Source organism: Rhinopithecus roxellana, chromosome 7, assembly GCF_007565055.1.
Source record: "Rhinopithecus roxellana isolate Shanxi Qingling chromosome 7, ASM756505v1, whole genome shotgun sequence".
Taxonomy (NCBI): domain Eukaryota; kingdom Metazoa; phylum Chordata; class Mammalia; order Primates; family Cercopithecidae; genus Rhinopithecus; species Rhinopithecus roxellana.
In genome coordinates this window covers 64,907,756-64,933,474 of record NC_044555.1, presented here as the reverse complement: position 1 = coordinate 64,933,474, position 25,719 = coordinate 64,907,756, and positions in this window count along the sequence as shown.

Here is a 25,719-nt window from a genome sequence, read left to right as displayed (position 1 = left end):
CTCTCGACCTTTGATCCCTCCTACACACAGCTGCTAGATTAATCTTCTCCTGCCGTGAGCCCGCCCCACTTCTCAGCCTTTGCGTGGTCAGTTTTCCTCTGCCTAGAATTGATTTGAGTGAGTGAAGAGATTAAACGGAGTAGGTGCCAGCCCATTGCAATTTGTGGCTTTGAGAAATGCTGGTTACTGTTCAAGCAAGAGTAGGAGGGAGTGGGATGGGCTCAAATCTCACCTTCTGAGCAAAGCCTTCTGAAAGGGTATCTGTTATTTTGCCTGACCAGTCAGTATCCATTCCCCATCTTTCTCCAATTTTCCTTTGGGGAGTCACCCTCTCCAGCCAGCCATGCTCCCTGGGTCCTGAAATGGGCTGTGGCCCAAGCTGGTCAATTCTAGCCAGGCAGTGTCAACCTTGGGGATTTTTCTGGAACTGTTGGACAAGAACATGCTTTCTATCATGGTTGTTCTACTAATAAAATGTAAGTTTGGAACTGCTAGTGCTGCCTGCCAGTGGTCATCTCGTCACCACTTGTAAGTTCCTGAATTCAGTCATACCTGAAGCCAACTACCTTATTGCATTTCAGCTTCCTGAGCCAATGCATTTCATTCTTCCCTTCCTCCCTTCTTTTTTTTCCTGCCTTTCTGACTGTGCTACCTCCTGGTGACCTCTCTCTGTTTGGAACTGTAGGTCCTTGCTTCTTGTACCCGTCATTGATCTCTGACCATGTTCAGCTTTGTTTTCTTACTTCAGTTTTGATATGGAGACCCATATCCCCAATCTGACTGAGCCCATCCTGAATGGATGGTCTATAATGAACTGCAATAGTCATTTAATATATACACAGACGGCATTACCGTAATTACAGAAAATATGTTATACATCAGGCCCATGGAATGGGGACAATTCACCACGCAGCAGAGCCTGGAATCAGAAGTGAATGAATGTATCTCTTGACCAGATTTCATTCCTGGCTGGGCCCCTTTGTCCATTTTCCCTGCTATTCAGAATGGTCACCTCCTCTTGCCAGTGGGGCTGGTGGTTATTACTGATGGAATTGCAATTGGTCCCCCTACCACCTTGTCCCAGTTCCCAGCCCCTGGGTGCAGTTACCATGTGTCAGTCACTAAGTGCTTTACCCATGCTAACTCAGCCCTCCAAACAACCTGTGAGGTAAGAATTATTAATGTTCCCATTTTGCAGATGGGAAAACTGAGGCACAGAAAGGTTATGTAACCTGAGCAAGGTAACACAGTTAACTAGTTGCAGAGGCAAGATCTGACTCCAGGCAGGCTTGCTCCAGAGATGTTGCTTTTAACCACTCTGACCTGCTGCCTCTTCAATATGTTGCTGATACATCACTGATCTTCCAGGTCCAGGGTGCTTTGAATTCCACCTACATCCCCAGTGCTTCAACTAGGGATCTAAATTCCTCCTCCTGCCAGACTGGTATGAGTGTCTCATGACTACCCTCCAGATTTATGTTGGGCCCCTCAGCTGGGCATGTTTTGGAACAGCTAGGGGGGCCCAGGCTATTATTACCACTCATAGCTGTCCTGTAAGGGTGCCTGGCCCTATGCCCGAGTCCTGTATGCGTTATGCAGGGGCCTGTCACCACAATGGGTGTGCTGTGAAGTGCTTATGATACCATATCTAACTGCTCTGTTTTAGCATTTGGGCTTCCAGGACTGGGGCCCACTGGAGAGCCTTTACTTAGTGGCCTTGTATAGCCAAACAGTTTGCATTTCTAGACAAGAGAGGCTGGCATTAGGGCTACCCTTGGGATGTGTCAAATTATCCCTGGACCTACACTTTTGTGGCTGCCTAATTTTGCAGAACTATGTAGCCAGAGCATTATGCACCAAAAACAGTTCCTTAGAGTCACAGACTTAGACTCAACTGATGAAGCCCTCCCCTTTTTCCATCTCCAATAATATAATATCTACGTCATGCCTTGCAGTTTTTAAACGAATATGTTGTCTAATTATTGCAACAGCCCCATCTGTTGTTGTTATTATTATTCCCATAATATGGATGAAAATATTGAGGCCCAGGGGGGCTCTAAGTAAGAAATATTAAGATTGGGACTCACAGGAGTTTGAGACAAACCTGGCCAAAACGGTGAAATCCCATCTCTACCAAAAATACAAAAATCAGCTGGGCATGGTAGTGCACACCTGTAGTCCCACCTACTAGGGAGACTGGGGCAGGAGAATTGCTTGAACCCGGGAGGCGGAGGTTGCAGTGAGCCAAGATCACACCACTGCACTCTAGCCTGGGCAACAGAGTGGGACTCCATCTCAAAAAAAAAAAAAAAAAAAAAAAAAAAAATCAGGACTCAAAGGCATGTTTCCTGGCTTCAGGGAATAGTTTTTGTCCTGTTGGCACCACGGGAATTTGGCCCCTTCAGTGAGGCTCATTGATTTGACAACTGTACATCAGCCATTTTCTATGTGTCAGGCACTGTGCTGGTGGCTGGGGATAGAGAGGTGATTGTGGAACTCAGAGTCCCAGGAAAACAGCCACGATCAATGTGGTAAGAAAAATGATGATGTTAAGAATAGAGTACTGTAGGAACACAGAAGAAGAGATGGGGAATTCTCCCAGTTGGTGAAGGTGGTAGTGTTAGAGAAGGTTCTGGAGAAGTGGCAGTCACCCACTTGTCTTCTATGATGGACAGACAGACCAATTAGTTGAGACACACACGTGGGCCCCCAGAGAACATGGGCAAAGTTCTCCAGTCTCCCAGAGGCTGGCTGGCTGTCATTGTTGTTCATCTTTGGGCTGGGTCCCGCACACATTTTTTTTTTTCTTAACCTCATGACAACTGCAAGGTCAGTAACATATCCATTTTACAGATGAGACAACAAAAGCCCAGAGAGGTTCAAAGGCTCAACTTGCCTCGATTCAAAAGAACTTTGAAGGGCCATCTCCACTCCAGAGGTCCTTGTGGGATCCAGCGATGTCACTGTTGTGACCACATTGCCAGTCAGCTTTTCTTCTTCCCAGTCTTCTTCCCTCACTCCAACTTAAGCGTTAATCTTGAGACCATAGCCCAATGAGCCTCCTCCATGCCGATTTCCATCTCAAAGTCTGCATCTCGCAGAACCTGATCTAAGATATCATGTTACATATCTTTATCTGTTCCATTTAGGTTTTCTGTGAGTAGCAAAAACTCCAAAATAACAGTGATCTAAATATGCCAAAAACTGATCCCTTATCTAAAAGTCCAGAGATCCAAAGTCCTGGGTTGGTAAGATGGTTAGCAGAGGGGTTGTAAGATGTAAGCAGAGGTGACTCAGGGTCCTGTTATCTTGTCACACTGTCCAACACAGCTTCTAGTCCCAAAATTACCTCATGGTTCAAGATGGCTGCTAGAGCTCCCCATCACATCCCCTTTCTGTTGACCAAGAAAAAGGAGAGGGCAAAGAGGAATATACCCACAATGTTCTAGAACGCATCCCAGAAGGTCAATCTTGATCACATGGCCACACTTGGATGCAAGCTGACACTGCGTGATGTGGTCTTTACGAGGGGAGAGGAACATATGCCCAGCCAAAAAATTGGCAGTTCTGTGTCTAAGAGAGAAGAGGAGAATAGATATTTACAACTATCAGGCTTTGAGTGTGTGCTCCCCAGAGTTACCCAGGGTAGTGCAGTCCCCCAGGGGGTCAGAAGCTGTGTGAGGACTGGTTGACATTCAGATGCTCCTGCACATCTTTGGAGATCACCCCTCATCTCCTCACCTTGGTTTGGACTCTTGTGGCCAGTTTGCTGTTGCTTCAGAGGTCCTTTAGTTCTCCTTTAAAGCAAAATCAATTCACTTCCCCGCCCCAGAAGCTCCCGGGGGAAGAATGACTTTTTCTCTTACTTCCCCCCTCCCTTTCTCTTTGATCCTATGGTTCTTTCACTGGGGCATCTCTCAGTCTCTCCTGGGGCAAAGAGGCATCCCTTGTTTACCCAAAAATAATTAACTGCTATAGTCATTTAACATATACACAGATGGCATCACTGTAATTACAGAAAATATATTACACATCAGGTCCATGGAATGGGGGCAATTCACCACACAGCGGGGCCTGGAATCAGAAGTGAATGGATACATCTCTGGTCCAGATTTTGTTCCTGGCTGGGCCCCTTTGTTCAGTTCCAGCCTATCTCCATGCCCTGTAGGAGGGGTGCTGCGGTCTTTGGCCATGAAGCTGTGATGAGTGGCCCCCTCTGAATGTAGATATATTCTCAGGTTCACCCCCTGCACTCCTCTTTTGGCTGAGGCAGTAGAAACCATGGGTTTGGAGAGTGCTGACTGTGTAATTGAGCAAAGGAGAGGAAGCAACAGAATAAGGTGGAGAGAAGAATTCAGTGCTCTCTGAAACTCAGAGAGCAAGGCTTGTCAAACTTGAATGTGTATACGAATCACCCACACCAAAAGGGTTGCTGTGGGTGGGGCCCAAGAGTCTGTATTTCTGACATATTCTCTGGCAGGTCCAAGGACCACATTTTGCATAGCAAGGCTTTAGAGTAATTTTAAAATTTATTTTCTCCTTTAATCCTTCCAATGACCCTGTGTTACAGATGAGGGAATTGAGGTTCACAGATGCCAAGTAACTTGTGTGAGGTCCCATGGCCAGCCAGTCTGCCGCTTTCTGTTTAGTATGTAGGGCTGTGTGTCTGAGTGAGCTGGAGAACATTTCCGCATATGGGGGCTGGAGAGGATGGATCAAGCTCAGAGGGTCAGAGGATGCCTGGGATGTGTCCTGGATGAGAGCCCAGAGGCCTTGTTTTTCAAGTACCAAGAAGCTGGGACACACATAGGAAAGAAATGGCTCGAGGGGCATAAAACAGGATAGGATTATAAAGAAGAGTTGAATATATCATCTGTTAGCCTGGGCCAAGCTGGACTTTGTTACTAGGTTGTATGCCTGGAATTTCTCAACCTGGGTATTGGTTGTCTCTTGGAAAACGCTCACACTTTTATAAGATCACATCTTTGTGTTCTGCCTGCAAATGTCTTGATTTGGATTCATGAAGGAAGAGGGGCTGTCGAGGGAGAACAAGCAATAGAGCTGTCATTCGAAGGAGGGTATCCTCTGGGTGGATGGGCAGGTGGTAGGGAGAGCAGTTTTTTTGGTGGTAGGGTATATGCCAAGGGTTAGCCATTAAATGAGATAATGTATGTAAAAAGCTTAACATCATGCTATGGGTTCATTGCACAATAGTTATTGTTAATTATATTAATAAATCATAGAAGTCTCTTGAAATACGACGTAAGAGTTTGGTAGCAAGTACCACCCTGCCATGGGTCAGAAACACCTGCTGAGAGCCATCAAAGCGAGGAGCCTTTGGGATTGTTGTGAGTTCTTACAGAACTTAGAATCTACCAGGGAGACACCAAATTTATAAAGAGGCTCTCCACGAATAAACCAACTCGGGTGTCTGCAAGAGGTCAATATTGGCTAGAGCCAGGGTGGTCCATCTGGACAGGCTGTTGAGAGGGAGGAGGAGGAGGACATGGCAATGCTTCTGGGTTAGTCTGAGTTCTTCTGGTAGCAGATGCCAGGAGAGAAATAAATGGCAAGGATTTTATTAGGGAAAATACCTGCGAGAGAAAGTGAGGCAAGACCTGGGAAAGGCTGGTGGAGTTTAAAGGCTGTGTCTGACTTCAGGTGAGTGGTTGAGGTCAGGGAGCGTGTGTGGCAGCCTCCTAGATTGCGGTGGGGTCTTTGGAAGGTCCAAGGTTGGCAAGCGGTCCTCATATCAAAGCCAACTGTCAGAAGAGTCCTGTTTCTCCCAGGGTGGGCCTGCCTTCATGCCCTGCCATGCACAGTCATTGGCTGGGAGCCACCTGTGGGGGCTGTAGCCTTGGCCCAAATGCTGGCATGGATTTGAGAGCTCACCAGCTGGGGCTCTGTGTTCTTTCTGTCTTAAGCTCTCTGGAGTTGAAGGTCTATGAGGCACATTCTTGTGGATGCCACAATTTCCAGTACAACTATTTTCCAGTAAGTTGCCTACCGGAAGGGGAAAGACCTTGAGCTCTACTGGGACAGGGGCCCCAAACCAATTGCAGTGCCTAGCACATAGTTGTCCCTCCATAAATATTTGTGAAATGACTGAAAAACTGGAAAGAGAATCCATCTCCGAAGTATTTTTTTTTCATTTTGCTAAATGTACTCCTCCTCCAAACGAGGTCGATTCCTTTCTTTCCTAAATTTTCCCTCTTGGTGACATTAATCTATTTTGGTAATATCTTGCCAGAGCCTCATGCAACCCACTGTGAAAGTCCTGCAGGGTGAGAGGCCTGGTGGCTGGAACCTGCTGGGCTCCTAAGGCCTTTTCTGCTGTGGACAGCATGCCTCTGGTGGATTAGCTGGCTCAGGCAGAGCCTTGGTCCGGCAGAGCCACCTTCGGGTCAGATTTGCCAGGAGAAAGTGATTTGGAAGTTCCTTTTGCTTTTGGAGGGCAAGACTGTGTGTGTCTTTCATTGCAGTGGCTTATTCCTGTCCCTGCCCCTCTGCCTGACATGCAGCACATTTGTCCCCTTGGAGTCTGTGTCCATAGCGGTAAGCCCATGGCAGACACAACAGCAGACAACTGTGAGAGGCTTTGGAACTGGGCAAGCGCTGAAAGACTGGGAAGACTCGGCTTGTGATTAGGAGAAAAGTGGCAGCGACCCACAGCACTGGCCTCTGAGGCCTCCCAGGACTCATGTAGTCAGGACCCCAGGGCCAGCCTCTGCCCTGCTTCTCCGGGGGCTGCGGAGCCATCCCGGATGTGTTGTCCTCTGACAATGCAGGCAGATGCTCTGCATCCATCTTCCACACACAGGCATCTGCCTGGAGAGGAAGATAAAGCAGCTTGTTCCTCCCGCACTAATACATTACCATGGTGTGGCCTGCGGCAAACAAGGACTGATTATTGAGTGTGGGTGTGTGTGTGTGTGCACGAGCATGTGTGCATGTGTGTGTGCCCACTTGAGAATTATGGAAGGGAGGTGATACCGAAGAGGGGTAGTGTAAGGAAAGCTAAATTTCCCGGTTGGCAGTTATGCCACTGAAAATATTTTGACAGAATCTGTTAGTGCCAATAGATAAAATCCCAAAACAACAACAAGAATAACAGGTAGCACTTCTGCGGCACTTACTATGTGCAGGTCCTGTTCAAAGCTCTTTACATATATTAATTCATTCACCCTTGACTTTGCCTTATGAAGAAAGTCTTACTGTCATACCCATTTTGCGGATCGGCAAACCAAGGCTTGGAGAGACTGAAAAACTTGCTTCAGATAATACATGTAGTAAGTGGCAGACTCATACTCTTAACGCCTTTACTCCCAGGTCTGTAATCACCTTTCTGCCTTTCAGAATGTTCTCTGGTTTGAGTGAGAGGAGAAAAAGAAAGGTATTCCCTAAGTAGCAACGAGCTTCTGTAAACTTCCCATCACAGTGCACTGCAGCAGTGCCCAGACCCTGGAGAAATTCATGCCTCCTGTTTTAAAACAAAACAAAACAAAACAAAACCCTCCCACCCTGTGTTTCCCTCATTATCAATTACCAAAACCTGCTGGTTGGTAGAACACACACTTCTTAGCACCAGAGAGTGTGGAAATGTTGGAATGGATATGCATGGACCATGGGAATTGCTTTCAGGAAGAATTTTTGCCTTTATGTCATTGGCTTGTTCATTACTTCCTAGGAGTTTCAGTGGCCAAACAATTCTGGACACAAGTGCTTTCTAGTTTTCTGGATTGTGAATGAACCCATGTAGGGCCTGGGATTTGTTGAGGCTTATTAGACACTTCTCTCTGATACCTGGGCACTGTGCATTGTGAATAGATACTCAACATTCTGTGCTCTCCAACTGCCTTTTGATGATTAAAGAAAGACTGGATTGTTTAGCCTTGTTTTTGTATTATTGTATATCTTATTGTATTTTTACTGTATTAAGACTCATTGACTTTTTTTTTCCTTTGAGATGGAGTCTCGCTCTGTTGCCCAGGCTGGAGTGCAGTGGCATAATCACGACTCATTGCAGCCGCCAAATCCTGGGCTCAGATGATTCTCCCTCTCAGCCTTCTGAGTTGCTGGTACTATAGGTGCATGCCACCATGCCCAACTAATATTTTTATTTTGTAGAGACAGGGTCTTGCTATATTACCCAGACTGGTCTTGAATTCCTGGACTCAAGTGATCCTCCTGCCTTGGCTTACCAAAGAGCTGGTATTACAGGTGAAGGCCACTTGTGCCTGACCTTCACTGACTTTTTTTTTTTTTTTTTAAGATGGAGTCTCACTCTGTCACCCAGGCTAGAGTGCAGTGGTGCAATCTCAGCTCACTGCAACCTCTGCCTCCCGGGTTCAAGCCATTCTCCTGCCTCAGTCTCCCAAGTGGCTGGAATTACAGGTGCGCACCACTACACCTGGCTAACTTTTGTGTTTTTAGTACAGACGGGATTTCATAATGTTGGCCAGGCTGGTCTCAAACTCCTGACCTCAAATGATCCACCAACCTCGGCCTCCCAAAGTGCTTCATTGACTTTTGAAAACTGGTATTATGGAGATGGAAGCTGTTCTGGTTTCTTGTTGTTGTGTGACAAGTCACCCCAAGCTTAGTGATTTAAAACAAAAACAGTCATATTATTTTCTCCCACAGCTCCTGTGTGTCAGGAACTTAGGAAGGGCTCAGCTGGGTGGTTGTGGCTTGGTGGTGTCTCTGTTGCAGTTGCAGTCAGAAGGGGGCTGGAGCTGAAATAGCAGAAGGGAAGCTAGCCAGGCATTTCTCTCAGGGCCTCTCCATGTGATCTTTTAGCATGGGCTAGTCTGGGCTTCCTGACATGTAGTGAATGAGAGCTCCAAGCCCGAGTGTTCCATTGAACCAGGAACAAGCTGCATTGTTTTTTATTATCTAGTCTCAGAAGTCAGAATCACTTCCACCATAATTAAACTTCAGAGAAGGGAACATAGGTTTGACTCTCCATGGAAGGAGTGTCAGTCACTTCAGAAGAAGAGCTTGTGGGCTCAGAGATATTATCAGAGCCATCTTTGGAAAATACAGTCCCCCACAGATGGGGTATGAGAAGGGCTTCATGAGAGTGTAAGAGCCCTGCAGGGGTCTCTTGACCTGGACTGTGCCCCTGATAGTTACACCTTAGCCACCCCTCTGCCTGAGGCTGAATGGAGACTTGCCTGGAGCAGGAGCCCTAGGAAGCAGTGAGTGAGGGGCTAAGGGTCAGGAGGCAGTGAGTGGAGGCAGTGAAGTGACAGAGGAGAGAGTCTGAGTGGCAGCCATGCAGGAGACAGTAAAGCCAGTGGCCCAGGCTTACTAGATCAGAGCAGAGGACTAGTGGCTCATGGGGGCCGAACAGCAGGGTGGGACAAGGGGCACTAGGCTCAGACTGCCCTATGGAGACCTCAAATCCAGCTTTGGAGCGTGGAATGGGCTGTGAGTAGGAGGCCAGGCCCAGAGTGGTGAGTTAGCATTAAGGATGGCTGCTTCCCTTACAAGAGGCACTAGGGGAAGTGTGGTAGCAGGAGTGGTTGGGGGGAGGTTGGCAGGTCCTGGACTTCTGTAATTGCTTGTGTTGGCTTGGTGTCAACCCATCCAGCCCCCTGCTGCCAGCACCCCAGGCAAACAGAAACAGTTCCTCTCCGGTAGGGAAGGGGACAAGGACTCTGGGTAGGTGGGTAGAGGGGCTGCGTCCCAAAGCCCTGCCTGGGAGCACATGGCCCACAGCCAGGCCCATATGAGAAATTGATTAAGTGGCCAACTCGATCGCTTAAGGCCTCGGCGAGCAGAGAGCGGCATCCATAAAGTGCTGCCCCCCCATGCCAGGCGCCTCAGCGGCCTCTGTTTGAAGGTAAATCCATCCATAAGCCCGCCGTCACTCCGGGCTTAATGTACATGATTTCTGGCATTTACAGCTGCGCAGCTCTGAACGCTGGAAGAAACTCCAGCAGAATAATTTGCCAGGTGAAGGCGAGCAGAGTGGCAATTGCTCATGGCACATCTGAACAGCTACGGCTCCTGGGAAAACAAGCTCCCTGACAACGCACGTCCCTGCTGGCCTCTCTCTGATGGTAACTTCACTGCTAAGGAGGCTTTTTCTGATATGAAGATTTTGTGCTCTGTGGGCTTTTGCTCAATGTGTAGGTGCTAGTGTTGGGTGTCTTTAAGCCCCTGAATTAGGGCTGGAAGCTGGAGGTATGGCTCAGTGGCCCAGCAAGGGCCAGGTTGGACTCAGGGTGTTTCTCAGTTTGATGTCAGCCCAGCAGAGGGATGGGGTTAGTCTTCAGGGCCCTGAAGATTTTCTTGGACACTGGGACCCTCCACTTTGATTCAGGGTGAACCACAATGGTGCAGCTTTGCTTCTTGCCCTCTTGTGGGAGGGGCTGGGGGACAGTCACCCCAGCTCCGGATGTTGCCTGCTCCCACCTGAGCCCCTGAGAGCAGGTCCTGGCATCTGTCTGTGACCTTCTGGCTATCTGTCTGTTCAGCAGCCCTCTTCTCTCCCTTGATTGTCCCCTCTGCTTCTGTTTCTCTGAATCACTCACTCTCCTTTTTGTCTCTATGTCTCTTTCACTCTCTCTCTCTCTCTGAGTCTCTCTCCCTTTGTCTCTCTCTTCCTCACTTTGTCTCTGTGTGTCTACAGATCGCCTGGCTTCTGTGTGTCCTTTCTCTGTCTATCTCTCTTTGTCTCTTATTTCCCATCTCTCTTTGTTCCTGTCTCTCTCCTTCCCTTCTCTGTCTTTCTGTCTCTGTTTCTCCCTATCTCTCTTTCCTCCTTTTTGTCTTCTCTCTCTCTGTCCCTATCTTTCTCTTTCCTTGTCTCTCTCCCCATCTCTCTGTGTTTCTTTACCTGTCTCTCTTTCCCTGTCTCTGTCTCTGTGTATCTCTGTCTCTCTCTGACTCTGTCCCTATCTCTGTGTCTCCATCTCCTTGTCTCTGTCTCCATATCTCTGTCTCTTTCCCGGACCCTGTGGCAGGGTGCAACCCAAGAGTGATTCCTGGGTGGACTGTGGGGCCAGCAAGCTCAGCACTGTATTTGGAACTCCTTTTCTTTTCCCTGCCCTGCAGCATCCTCAGCCCCACCCTACCTCCCCTCCCAGTCCTCTTAAGCAGGCAGGGAGTGTGAGGGCTGCAGTCAGACTGGACAGCCTCATCTCCCAGGCACACGGTCTATTTCTGGTCTATTTTTACCAGTAGTTTTGCTCTGGGTCTGCTGGCTTGGGACTTTAGCTCTCTGAGCAGGTTGGAGACATGCAAACATGAGCGCATCCCATAAGCAAGGCCTCCCGGTGCTGTCCTAGCTATTTCCCTGCCCCTGTGTCTTCTCCTGCTCCTTTAATTTTATGACACAAGGGTGCCCAGTATCTACCCACATAATGCAAATATGATCACCTCAATCCAGGTTCAGATGGTACAAAACTCTTGTGCCTGTTCCTTCTTCTAAAAAACAATTTTGATGAGATTCCCTCGCAAAACCAAACCCTTAGATGAGAATTCACATGCAAGGGATATCTGAAGGAAGTGCTCCCCAGGAAATTGGTAAGGGAATGGGGGAAACTGGACAAGGGAGGGAAAGAATCCAGGCAAAGTTGTGATCTCAGACAAGGTCCTTGGAGAATTGCCTCAGCCTGGTTCTGCAGGAGAGCCCTGGAGGGTGAGTTGTCCCATTTCAGGGAAGGGACCATGGGACCGTCTTATGTTAACAGCTGTGGGGGATAGGGGAGGGGATGTGAAGTCCCAAACATGTTCAATTTCACACATTTGTAGGAGAAGAGTTCCATAGCCCAGTGACAGTGCTTGGAAGACAGGCTAAGGGTGTGGGACACTGGAAGTGTGCTCCAGAATGGGGGCACAAAAGCAGTCAAAAGGCATCCCGGGGGCTCTGGGCAGAGCATGACATTGCCTGCTCCCCCAGCCAGGACAGTTTTATATGATTTCTTCTTCACCTTCTCCCATTCTTCTCAAAATTTCCCCTGAAGCCTCCCACTGTTCTTAAAGACAAATCGAAAGCAAAGCCAAACCAGATATGACACATAGAGTCATCCATCAGCCCTTCCCACAGTAAGCCCAATGATCCTCCCCAAAGTCCCATGAATGTGTCTGGTAATGACAATGATGATAATAATGCATTCATTGAACAACTAAATGTATACCAGGCATGAATCCACATATGTTTATTAACTTACCAAATCCCCACAACAACCCTATGAAGTAGTTACTATTATCCCAGTTTTGTAGATGGAGAACACTGAGACAGAGAGAGGTTAAGTCTCCCCAGGAGACACTATGAGTAAGTTTCAGAGCCAGGACTTGAACCCAGCAAGACTGGCTCCAGAGCTCACATTCTTAACCATCATGCTGTGCCCAGTCTCCTCTAACATGTGGTCTTGAACACATGGAAGTGATCCCCGTCCTCCAGCCTTAGAAACACTGACTTTCATCCCTCCCCAAACACTCCATCTTTAGAAACCAACTCTCTGTCAACTTGTACTGATTCTTTTACTGGTTTTGATGTTTTCAAAAGCCCACATTTCACAGCCTCTGGTCTTAAACTTGCTACTTTTTGGGACGGGTGCCAAATGGCACGGCACAAAAAGAGACCCCTAAAGGAGAGAGGCTGTGCCTTCTCTGTAAGCCAAGCCTCTGAGAAGAACCTTCACCTCATAGTAACGGCAGCAACAAAAGCTTCTACCTTGATGGGCAGAGGGTAGGGATGTGAGACACAGTTGATTTGTCTGGTGGCGGCAACCGGGGTGGACAAAAAACTCATAAGGGCATTTGAAAGCCTGGGCCACCTAACTGGCCTTTTGTTATCCACTCACACCCCTTCTTTGCAATACAGCCAGAGTCATGCAAATATGGCTATAGCACTGACCTGCTTCAAGCTTCAAATGGCTTCTTGGGCTAAAAACTAAATGTGGGGTAGTCTGCCACGCTGTGTGCACAGTCTGGCCTCTGCTGACATCTTCAGTCTTAAACTCCACCTCTGAAGCTCCCCACCTCGCCAGGGCTCCAGCAACTCTGGCCTTACCAAGTTTTATCCTCTCCTGCCTGCCCCAGCATCTTTGCACATGCTGTTCTCGCAGCTCTCCTGCGACTCCCTTTGACCGAGTTCAGTGGTTCTCACAGTGTGGTCCCAGGAACAGCAACATCAGCCTCACCTGGAAACTCTTTAGAAATGCACATTTGTAGGATACCTCCAGAGTCCCTGAATCAAAGACTCTAATGCAAGCTAACAGCTGAGAATTCTTGGCTTAGTCAGCCCCTCCTTATGTTCCATATCTCAGCCTTAACACCACTTTTTATACTCTTAGGGAGACCGCCCAGTGTAAGCTTTCTTGCAGAGAGGTTGTTTCAGTTTGCAATTACATATTGTTTGTAGGATTATTTGGTTACAGCCTGTCTCTCTGACTAGATTGTAAGCTCCTTGAGGGCAGGGATCATGTCTGTTTTGCTCAGAACATGGACCCCAAGGATTCTGCAGGATGCCTGGCACACAAATGACACATGATAAGTGATGAGTGAATGAGGGTAGAATCCCAGTACTGACATGATGGACTCTCCTGAATCTTAGTCTCCTTATCTATTTCATGGGGTTGGCAATAATTCCCCCTGGCTGCAGGCACGTGTGATGGGGAGAAAGTACATCACCAGAAGTAGCAGCAGCAGCAACAGCATCACCACGTGAACATAGCACTCATTATGGGCCAGGTGCTGCTGTAAGCACTTTGTGGAGTTAAATACAAGGGCACATGTATTGTAAAGTCTGATGTGGCTGTAGAGCAGTTCTTCTCCCAGCAAGCAGGGGAAAGAGATCGGAAGTAAAGTTTAGGTGGGGCCTGAGGCAGCCTGTGGGGTTATTAAGTACCCCCACAGTACATGGCACCTTAAAAATCACAAGTTCCTGAAAGCAGGAGGCATGCTTACCACTTTACACATTGTCTTAGCTAGCTTGGGCTGCTATAACAAAATACCATAGCCTGGTGGGCTTAAACAACAGACATTGATTTCTTACAATTCTGGAGGCTGGAAGTGCAAGATTAAGGTGCTGGCAGATTCAGTGCTTGGTGAGGGCTCTCTTCATGGCTTGCAGACAGCTGTCTTCTGCTGTGTTCCTACATGAGAGCAGAGAGAAGATTCTAGTCTCTTCCTCTTCTTATAAGGACACTGAAGCCATCATGGAGAGCCCACTTTTCTGGTCTCATCTAAATATAATTACTGCCCAAAAGTCCCACCTCCTAATATCATCCCATTAGAGGTTAAGGCTTCAACAGATAAATTTTAGGGAGGCACAAACATTCATTCCACAGCACACATCCTTTAGGGCCCCTGCAACTGTGCTTGGGGCATGTCAAAGGTCTGGCTCAATGATCCCTGGGATGCAGGGTACCTGGATTCTGGGATGATGGGTTTTTTTCTTCTCTCCCACCTCTGCAGGATAGGGGTCTCCAGAGTAAAAGCAGTGTTAGTTCGTTTTTTGTTGCTATAAAGGAATATCTGAGACTGGGTAATTTATAAAGAAAAAAGGTTTAATTGGCTTATGGTTCTGCAGGCTGTACATGCATGGTGCCCGCATCTGCTTGGCTTCCGAGGAGGCCTCAGGGAGCTTTTTTACTCATGGCAGAAGGCAAAGTGGGAACAGGCATGTCACACAGCAAAAGCAGAAGCAAGAGGGAGAGTGGGGGAAGGTACCACACTTTAAAACAACCAGATCTCTGGAAAACTCCGGCTCCATGACCCAAACACTTCCCACCAGGCCCCACCTCCAACATTGGGGATTACATTTCAACATGAGATTTGATGGGGACATATATACAAGTTATAACAAGCAGTTAAACTTCTAAAGCCAGAAACCATTCCAAAGAACCTTGCCCAAGCCACAGAGAGTGGGCAGTGTCCTGATGACACCCTTGATTGCTCTCTGGACCACACACACTGCCACAGCATCCAGAGGAGTGTGTAACAGGGAGACAGGAAGGAGAATGAGACTGGATCAGAGGTATCATGTCCTCAGGAAGTTAAAGGATGAAAAGGAAGAAAACAACTACAGAAAAATCAGCTCAGGGATTATTGCCCTGTACTTGCTAAATCTGCTCTTAGCAGCTTCTGTGGGACCCTGGGGCTCTCAGGGCCACAGTGGGGAACTCCTGTTTGATAACAACCTGGGATGATCTCAGAGGCCAAACACACTTCAACGAGACTAGGATGAGCACAGGACAGGGGCAGTAGGTGTCTCCTTGGGGACACGGCTCCTCTGGCTCACAGACTCTCTGGAGCACTAGGGCCCTGGAGTCTGCAACCTAAGCATTTGACCAGAAATATGTAAGGCCTCCCTCTACCTGGAAGGAGGGGAATGGGGCTTCCCTGGCAATGTTGGCCTCTGGCCACCTCTTTTTGTACTAGTGTGACAAACCATCCTTTTACTGTTGCCATGCATACCGGCTCTTGATGGGCTTTCCCGGCCAACACCAGGCATCTGTGTCTTTTGTAGGTGGATCGCCCTCAGGCTACTGCAGCTGCTTCTCCTGGGGGCAAACAGAACAAAAGTGCCTGGGAATTTCTATTTCCCTGGGTTAGCCCTGGACCAGTAACGCTAATGGGTATGTGTTGGGGTTGGGTAAATACCCCAGCCAAGACTCTTGAGATGAGACCTCCACTGTCCCCATAGTTACCTACCATGGGACTTTGCCTGATTTTACACCTTTGTTGGCCTCCTCTCTTCATTGCCACTTCCTTACTACCTTACTGGGTTTTACTGAGAACATTTAATACTAAAAGCCACTTTGATGTGAATCCTTGTCTCAAGGTCTCCTGAGGAATCCAACCTAAGACAGTTTTCACCAGCCTGAATCATTCAAACAGCAACAATAACAACAATGACCATTTTTTGAACACTTGCCATGTTCTGACCCTTTTGCAAATAAACTAGCCCATTGAGTCTTCAGAACACCCCCAGTAACGGTAAGGAAACTGAGGTTTAGAGAGAGCAGATAACTGTGGCCAGACTCACATATCTGCAGTTGCGGACTTTAAAACTGGGTGGAATATGCCCCACTGCCATCCACTGCATGCGTGTTCTTCTCCATGTTCCTGCAGGGGACTCTCTAGCTCCTGCAGGAACATTTCACTCAATGAACAAATATTTTCTTGAGCACCTCTCAGGAGCGAAGCATTAGATATTGAAGTGTGATGGTTAAAAAAAGTGTTTGCCATTTGCCCTCAGTTAGTAGGAAAGATAGACAAGCAAACGAACAATTGCAACAGGGTGGAACAGGATGGGAAAAGGCTGTGAAAATTCAGTTTGTTATGGGAGTTCCTAAGAGTGGTGCCATACAGCCTGGGGATATTGAGGGCTTGAAGGTGTATCCAAAAGGGAAATCTTCCTCTCTGCACTTCAAATACTTGGAGAAAGTTAAAGTCTTTATCTTAAGGCATCTTCTCTTTGACTGAAGTGTTGTTCCCCATCCTCTTCAGTCTTTTCCTCCTTACACTTAGCTCTCAGCCTCTTCAATACGTTGGTTGCCTCGGTTGTAAGTGTTTCTTCTAAAGCGTGAGACCCAGCCTTGCTCAGAGCCCCAGATGTGGTTGGATCAGGGCAGAAAGCAGTGGGCACATGGGCCATAACCTCCCCAAATGAGACCCCTTGCTCCTATTAATGCATCCACAGTTGTTTCACACAGAACTTAGAGCTAGATTACACTCTTGCAGCAATTTCACATGAAATGTGTCCTATCTAATTTTTACGCAGCTGACTTTGTAAACTGAATGCCAACATTTTACATGTATTTCTGGGAATCTTTGCGACAACAATTCTCTTTTTCTACTTCCAGATCCGTTCTTTGCTCTTTGCTGTGTTCTGTGTCTTGGGAGGCTGACCTCTGTAGATGGCATCACTGGTCCTGTGGCCCCCTGTTGGGTGTGGTTAATAAGTGGCACCCACAGGAGTTTACAGTGAGGGAGGAGTGTGAGTTTGGGTATTTAACCCATCCCCAAATCTCTTATCCAGGTCACAATATTGACAGTGACTGCATTTCTCTACCCACAGCCACAACTCATGTCTGGTGGCATCTCTTCCATGGTTATTGTGCTGAATTGTGGCAAAACCATTTGTTTCCCTTGCCCTTTCTGACCTAGAAGTGGTAGCAGCTTTCTGCTGTTCTAGCCTCTGGATACTTCACCATTCGTTGTTAGTTTCCTTAACACTGCCTCTACCTCTGTAAATAGCTCCTTAATTAAACTCTCTTAAGTGAAACTTTCTGAGTGTGTGATTTGTTCCGGATGGGTTCCTGACTAAACTGGAGTGATGAGCTTAAGTCAAAAATATTAATTTATATTTAACATTTTAATTAAAATATACCTTAATTTATATTTAATACTTTTGAATTCAGCTCATCACTCCAGTCCAGTGAAATCTTTTTGAGGTTTAGTTTTTTTATCCGTCATAAAAGCTTTTATTTCCAGGTTTGTCTTACATGGAAACTTGCTAAACAAGCCTTCTTTCCTGTCCAAAGCCAGCCAAGTCCTACACTGCCCAAATGCCTACAGGGGATCTGGTTGGAAAGCCATGCTTTGCCTAAGCAGGGACCACAACCATTCCCTGGACAAATCAGACATATTTCCTCTCCCACTCAGGAATTTCCATGGAGAAGCAGGATATAGAATTGTTCACCTGGTTGGAGGAGAGGAAGTAGACAGACATATAGAGAGGAGTGAGTTTAAGAGAATAGTTAAGTCACATTTAAGACAGAGCATCATCAAGTGGAGAGCGTGAACTCCTGCTGCCTGGGGGAGGGGAGATTGTTTATTTGATAATCTAGACTCTATGGCTGTGTTAGATTCTTCCATTTCTGCAATAGTACAGTCGGTGTGAGATCTGGCCATATGGCATTCTCTCTTACAGGAGACTCCCAGTAAACTGCCATTACATAAGATAACCTGAATGAGTTACACCCCAAAGGGATAATAAGGCACATTCTATGTCTTCATCTAAGCCACTGAAAGAAAAGAATGTTGCTTAGGGCAGGGCAAGTGATAGAATTTTGCATGCCACTAGAGACCTTGCTGAAGAGTGACATCAATGTGGATCAACACTTGTGGAAGACATTGCTAGTGCTCAGTGATATCCATATTCTCCTATTCTTTCTGGCCACATGGCTAAACCTCATTTCCCAGCCCCCGTGTACTGTGTGCTCCCATGTGACTGAATTCTTGCCAGTGGAATGTGGGTGGAGATTATGTACACCATTTCTAGTCCTGGCTTGCAGAAATCTCCCACACAAGATTTTCCTCTCTACTCTTTCTCTGGAAGCCTTAGAGGTCATAAATTAAAGATGGTAGTATCATAATATGGAAGGACCCATGCATCTGAATGACTATGTGGGGACAAAGTTTCTCTTGCTGATCATATTTTACTGTGATGTGAGCAAGGAACTTTATTGTCTAAGCCATTCAAATTTTGGGGTGAGTTGTTAAAACAGTTAGTATACCCTAACTAATACAGGAATGGGTACCAGAAGTGGGGTTCAAATCCACATAGGCATACGATTAGTTCAATCAACTTCAATTTAGCAAATTACATTACCAGTCAGTTCACTTTTGTCCATATTTTCCATAAGAATAAGATTTGAGATTTTTGTAAAATGCTCTGCATAAATCAGGTATAATTATGTGCATTGCTTTTCCCTGATCCAGCGGGTGATTTACTCTGATATATCACTGAAAAAGATACAGAGTCAGTTTGGCCTGACTTGAGTCCTTCATTCGTTTGTTTGTTCTTTCTTTCCTCCCTCTGACCCTCCCCTATTTTGTCTTTCTTTTGCCAGAAGTTAAAAGACTATCACTTTAACAGTCAAATTAATTTTTTTTTTCTGGGAAACATCCTCAACTTCATGGTTCTATAATTCCTCAAAATCTACATTTCTCCTTTTTTTGAAAAGCAAGACATTTGTTCTTTTTCAGTAGATTTAGCTTCCATGAATGTATAAAAAATATGTACTTCTGCCACTTCACAGAAAATGCCAGAACCTTACGACAGTTCAACTCCATTTACTCCCTCCTACCATAATAAATTCCATTTACTAAAGCTATGTGCCAGTATTCTAAACACTGCATACATATTAACTCATTTAATTCTCACTGCAACTCTGTGAGGCTGATAATTTATTATCCCCATTGCATAGTTGAGAAAACTGATGCTCATAGAGGTGACATAATTTCCCTTGGGATTTTCCAGTTTATAAGTGGCAGCGCTGGGATTCCAATCCCAGCAGTCTTCCCTCAGAGGCCACATGCCCAACCACCAAGCTCTACAAGTATCAGCTGCTAATGTCTAGACTGGGTTTTGTTTGTTTTGATTGTGTTTTGGCTTCTTTCCCAAATGTATCATCTCTGCTTTACCACCCCCCCACCTCCAGCAGTGTCCTGGTGAACACAGAAGGGGCACCCCAGCCCAGCAGGATTCAATGAACAGACTGGACAGGGAAATCCAGATCTCTGGGGGGTTTGAACCAAGTCTGCTACTCTCAACAGGGAGGATGAAGGCATCCTTGGCCCTCCTGCCACTGCTCAGCCCCAATGTCAGTGGAGCCCACCAAAGCCATGTTCTTGGACACTCGCTCCATTACTACCAGGTAACTTCCCTTGGAGCACTTGGGGGGCAAAGGAGAGGGAACATGCCTGCAATATAATTAACACTATAACAACTTGTTTCCCCCTTGGAGAATTACACCATTAGCTGCTTCAATTGTGCATGAAATATAAATTACATTACTCGGAGGCATCATGTCGGAGCAGACACGATGCTAAGTGAGGAAGCTCTCCATGGTGCATCCCACTCCCTAGCCAGCAGGTCAGAAGGAACACGGGCCCTGAAGCCTACAGCGATCTGCCTGTGGTCTCCTTGGCTGTTGCATCCTCAGAGGGCCCAACACGGAGACTCTTTCCTGGGCAGTGGAGACTCTTTCCTGGGCAGTCCAGGAAGCCAGGTCCACGGAGCATCATCTCTAGCACTTTTTGCTGTGTGCATGTATGAATGTGTGTGTGTGTGTGTGTGTGTGTGTGTGTGTGTGTGTGCTTTTTGGAAAGGTGGAGGAGCCAGTCCAGAGTATTAAATATCTGTCCGGGAATGGGCGCAGTGGCTCACACCTATAATCCTAGCATTTTGGGAGGCTGAAGCAAGAGGATTGCTTGAACCCAGGAGTTTGAGACTAGCCTGGGCAACACAGTGAGACTTTGTCTCTACTAAGTCTCTACTGAAAAAAAAAATTAGCTGAATGTAGTGGCACACACCTGTAGTCCCTGCTACTCAGGAGGCTGAAGGGGGAGGATCCCTTGAACCCAGAAGTTGGAGGCTGCAGTGAACTATGATTGGGCCACAGCATTCCCATCTGGGTAACAGAGTGAGACCCTGTCTCAAACAAACACACAAACAAATAAATATCTGTCAGGCTGAGTGAGAAGTGAGTGGCCAAATCCACTTGAGAAGGGAGGGAGGTAATCCTTCACCGGGCAGATCCAAACTGGTCCCCAGCATGCATTTTTCCTTACATTCATTCATTTGGCTTGCTGGAAATGCTCTGAAATGCTCTGATCCCCTACCTGGGCTAGGCCTACATAACTCCCTACTTGCTTGCCACACCAGCTTTCTGGCCACTAACTTAAGCCAGCTTGAGACACTCATTCTGTATATAACTGGGATGGGTTCAGAAGGTGCCGAGAGATATGCTGCAGGATTTTGGCCAGTCCTCCTTCTTTGAAGACAGTAAAATAACTTTCCAAATCCTGGTGTCATGAGAAGGTGCCCTTGCTTTTTCAGAAGAGGCACAGATTTCATTTGTACCTGTTTCCATATTGAGAGGGGGAAGTGACACTGGGTACAATTAACAGTGACCACCATTGTGCCTTTTATGAAGGCATCATACCTCCAACCCAGGGGCCCCATTCTTCCCCTCTTCCTGGTCCTGGAATACTGGGTCTAGCCTGGTTCCATGGAAAGAATGGGAAGTGCTGTCCCTGGGTGCTGTTAGCAGCTGCTTGGGAGGCTCAGAGCCAGCTTCTCTCACTAGAGCCCCTGTTAGGGCAGGAAGTTTGGAAACCCATCCTGAAGCTGCAGGAGAAATTTGGGAAAATATCGTGCAATTACCCTAATGACAGCTGTACAAATCACACAGCCACCCCTCAAATCCCCTGCCGCTGAGTAGAGCCAAAAACTGGAAGAGCCAAAACCCACATATGGATTCAGGGAGACCTCTGGAAGCTGTCCCTGCGGAAGGCCTGTGTTGGGGTAAGGAGGGAGGGCAGTGAGAGCTGCAAAAGCTCCAGGGTCTCAAGCTCTGCTGGAAGGGAGGGGACCACTTCAAGGCAGCCCCCTCCTGCACAAACCCATTCAGGCCAGACCCACCCCATAGAAGTCCTACCGTCTGCCCTCTCCCTGACCGGCTTCCCACCTCACACTCCCTCCCAGACCAGACCAGCTCAGAAGACTCTTTGAACAGGGTACATGGGATAGGGTGACAGCTGTCAGCTGTTAGTGCCCTGGCTTGGGAAACCTCCTCCCTTCTGCAGATCCAAATATTTTCTTGGACTTCAATCAAGACCCAGATCAAGCCTGTCTTCCCCCTTTTCTCACAGAGCCATCCTAGGTTCCCTCCCACAGGCTGGTCAGAGCCACTAAAAGCACTCAGTTGTGCTATGCAGTCCGCCTCTTAGTCTGGATTCCCATAGAACCATCTGCTGTGAGAAATCACAAAACTGCCAGATGGGGGACAGGGAGGTGCTTCTGTTCCAGCTATCTCTCTCTGGCTATATCATAGTTCAAGGCACACAGTAGGTGTTAAATCACAGATGTGCAGTGCGGTGGGAAAAGATTGTTCTACTAGTCTGACAACATAGGCTGGGATTCTAGGTAGGTATTAGCATCTTCATTTTACAGATCCTGAAACTGAGACTTGAGAGGCAAAGAGGTAGCTGACAGGTACTTGGTGTGTGTTGGGCACTTATGCCAGGTTGAAAATTGGGCACTGGGGATACAGATGTAAGTCATCATCCCTGCCTCTCCATGGCGGGGTCAGGGGAGGTTACTGTTGAAAGACAGGGTGGGAGACTCAGCTTCTTTGCTTTGGTAGATTGCAGGGTTGCAGAGAAGCCCATCCCTGGGGCTCAGCTCCTGGGGAGTTCTGAACAATTTACTGAAAAAGAAAGACAAGAGAAGGAAGACCTTGGCTGTGAACTCTTGGCTGGCAGGGCAGTCCCTTGCCTATAGATCGGATGAGAACTGGCAAGACATTAGAGACTGTGTGGTCTAGTGAGGAATCTGAAAAGATGAATGATTTTCTCAAGGATAAGGAGGTTTCTAATATAATTCATAACAACAATAGCACTCTTTTTTCGAAAGGGTTACCCTGTGGCAGGCCTGGTGCTGAATTCCTTCCCCACATTATCTCTGTAACGGAAAAGGGTACTGGTGGCAACTGTAGCTTCTGTTGCCAGACTGCCCAGGGTTCCAATCCTGGCTTTCTCATCTCCTAGCTCTGTGACTTTGGGCAAGTCCCTGAAGCTCCTTGTGCCTCCAACTCTGTCTGTAGAATGGAAATGTGAATAGGGTTTTTACCTCACTAGGTTGTTGTGGGGATTGAATGAATTAACATATGCAAAGAGCTTAGAATCCTGGTTCTCCAAGTGTGATCTGTGGACCAGCATCACCTGGGAGCTCCTTAAAAATTCAGGATATCAGCAGACCTGCTGAATCTGCATCTGCATGCCTACAAGACCTCCAGGGGGTTCATGTGGAAGTTGGAAGCACTGGCTGGTAACAGTGCCTGAACTAAGTGCTCTATAACTGTTGGCTGTGATTACTGTTATTATTTATTATCCCATCTAATCCTGAAGCACACCCACTGGGCAGGAAACCATGACTCGGAGTAGGTAACAACTCTGCCTCAGCTCCCACAGCCAGGAGGAGGTAGGATTCCAGAGAGTCAGCAATCAGCCTGGTGTGCCTGTGACTGAGGGGCTTTCAGTGCTAAATCGGGAACAGACAGGGGAAACCAGTGTGACTAGTTACCCTCAGTGCAGATCACTCCATGGTTCTGGGGCCTTGGTGACTAAGGGGTGCAGCATCATTACAGCACACACTTTAAAATTGTGATTACATACACATGACATAAAATTCACCACTTTAAAGTACAATTCAGTGGCATTAAGTACATTTCACAACGTTTGGCAACTGTCACCACTACCCAGTTCTGGAACTTTTTTATACGCCTAATGGAAACCCCATATCCATTAGCAGTCATTCCTTATTCCTTCTTTCTCCCAGCTCTTGGCAACCACGAATCTACTTTCTGTTTCTATAGATTTGCCTATTTTGGACACTTCACATGAATGGAATCATACAATATGTTGCTTTTTGTCTTTCACTTAGCATAATGTTTTGGAGATTCATCCATGTTGTAGCATGTGTCGGCATTTCATCCCTTTTTATGGCTGAATAATATTTCATTGTATATATAAACTATATTTTGTTGATCCATTCATCCATTGATGAACACCTGGGTTGTTTCCACCTTTTCGCTCTTGTGAATAATGCTGCTATGAACATCCATGTAAAAGTATCTGTTTGCATCCCTGTTTTCAATTCTTTGAGGACGTGTATATAGGCGAGGAATTAGAGGATCATATGGCAATTCTGTGTTGAACTTGTTGACAATCAACATATGTTTTTAAGTCCCCTCATGTGTAAGCACTGAAGAGTCCTTTAAGATCTAGCAAGAAACAACACCTAGATCCTGCCCTTGAGGGCCTCCAGTCCAGGGTTGTGTTGGAGGGCTTGCCTGTTGAGGCCCAGGGTCCCCCACAGTCCCACTCCCCTCTCTGCATCCTCCTTCAGGGAACTGGAGGAGCATTCGCTTTGGGATAAGCCAGCCCCGGAGATTTTTGTTGCTCCCTGTCACTTAAGAAAATCAGTGAAAACAACAGCAGCAACAACAGCAACAACAAAACTAGCGGAGAGCACTGAAGTGTACTGTGACTCTCAAGTGTGGGGCCATAGCAGCAGTGAGTTAAGGGATGTGGGAGGGAAGGTGGTGGGGGGAAAGGAGAGAGAATCAATTTCTGGATCCATCCTTGGGAAAGCAGGAGTCACTTCAAAGCAAAAGGATGAAAATATCTCTCTGCTTTCAGGAGGAACCCCTCAGCTGAGCAACCCCTTGCCCTGAACATGCCGGGTCTGGTCGCGTTTAAGGGCTAGGCGTGGGCGGGCACACAGGAAAGTGTTTGATGCCTGGGTGGTCACCGCTCAGGGGCCTCCTGTGTATTCTGGGCTAATTAATGGTCTTCACTGATTCCCTGGGGATTCTTTCGTAGTGACCTGTGGCCCCCTGAGGCATGATGCCAGGTGAAAGCTATTGTGGAGAAGCGGGAGGGTGGGCCCGGAGACACCCCTACCCGGGCTGAAGCAGGGAGCTGGGCTGGCTCCCTCACCTTGACCTGGAGGGATGACAAGTTGGCTTTGCTGATTCTCTGGGTTAGAAGTCAAGATTGAGCTAGAGAAGGGGGAGCAGAGGGAGGAAGGAGGAGAAGAAGGAGGATGAGAGAGATTTTCCTAGAGGAAATAATAACCAGAAGGGCTACAAGTCAGGATGAAGGGTGGCGAGCTGGCAGGCAGAAGCTGTGCTGAGGTTGCTGCGTCATGGAGGAGGGGAGAGTGGAGGGTGAGAGGTCAGTGAAGGCTGGCCTCAAATCTGCCTCGAAGAATGTTTCCACTTCCTAACCCAGCTGCACAGGCTGGTTTTCTGTCTCTCTACTATAAACACTTCAGCCTTCACCTCCACCGTGCACTGAACCCCAAAGTGGGGCCCTTATCTGCCCGCCCCTCCCACCAACCTGTCCCTGTTGCCATGGAAACTATCTCCGGGGTAAGGTGATCTCTCTCTACTTGCAACCTCCCTGCTTTCAGCACCAATCAATCAAACCCCCCAACCCCATCTCTAAGGGGGAGGTCCTAGGGGAGAGTAAGGAAGGAGAGAAATTTAACACAGGAAAAAGAACAACATTAATGAGAAATGAACAAAGAGAGGGGGTGATGTAATTCCGGCTGTTGATCAATTCCTTTTGTCCCTCCAGCAACCACACCTTTCCCGTGCTTCACTCGTCAGGGAGGAAGGGACTCTCGTGGGGGAGTTTCCAGAGTTGCCCTGGACCCAGGGCAGTATTCTGGCCACGGAGGTCTTCTGAGGATTTGCCTCTCCTCTGAAGGAAGGTCACAGGAATGACAAATCAGCCTGGTCATGGATAATTAGAGATGGACTAGAGCTTACCTGCCAGAGTGAGCAAGGTCATAACTGGGCTGACCACTGAGGATTTATTTCCTGTGGAAGATTGTATTTTGCACAAATGGCTGAAACAATAGTTTCTGTCCCATATGCTCCTCTGGAAAATGGTCTCACTCCCATATAAAGATGGACTCTGTGTCCCCTCTCTTGGGACCTGGGCAGGACTTATGGCTGCCTCTACGAATAGAGTATAGCAGAAGTGATGTTACGTGACTTCCAAGGCTAGGTCAGAAAAGGCAATGCAACTTTTGCCTATATCTCTCTCTCTCTCAGGACATGATCCCTGGAGCCCAGTTGCCTTGCTGTGAGGAAGCCCAGATGACGCAGAGATGCGTGGAGAGATTCCTAACAACAGCCCCCACCGAGTCCCAGTTAACAGCCAGCATCCATAGCC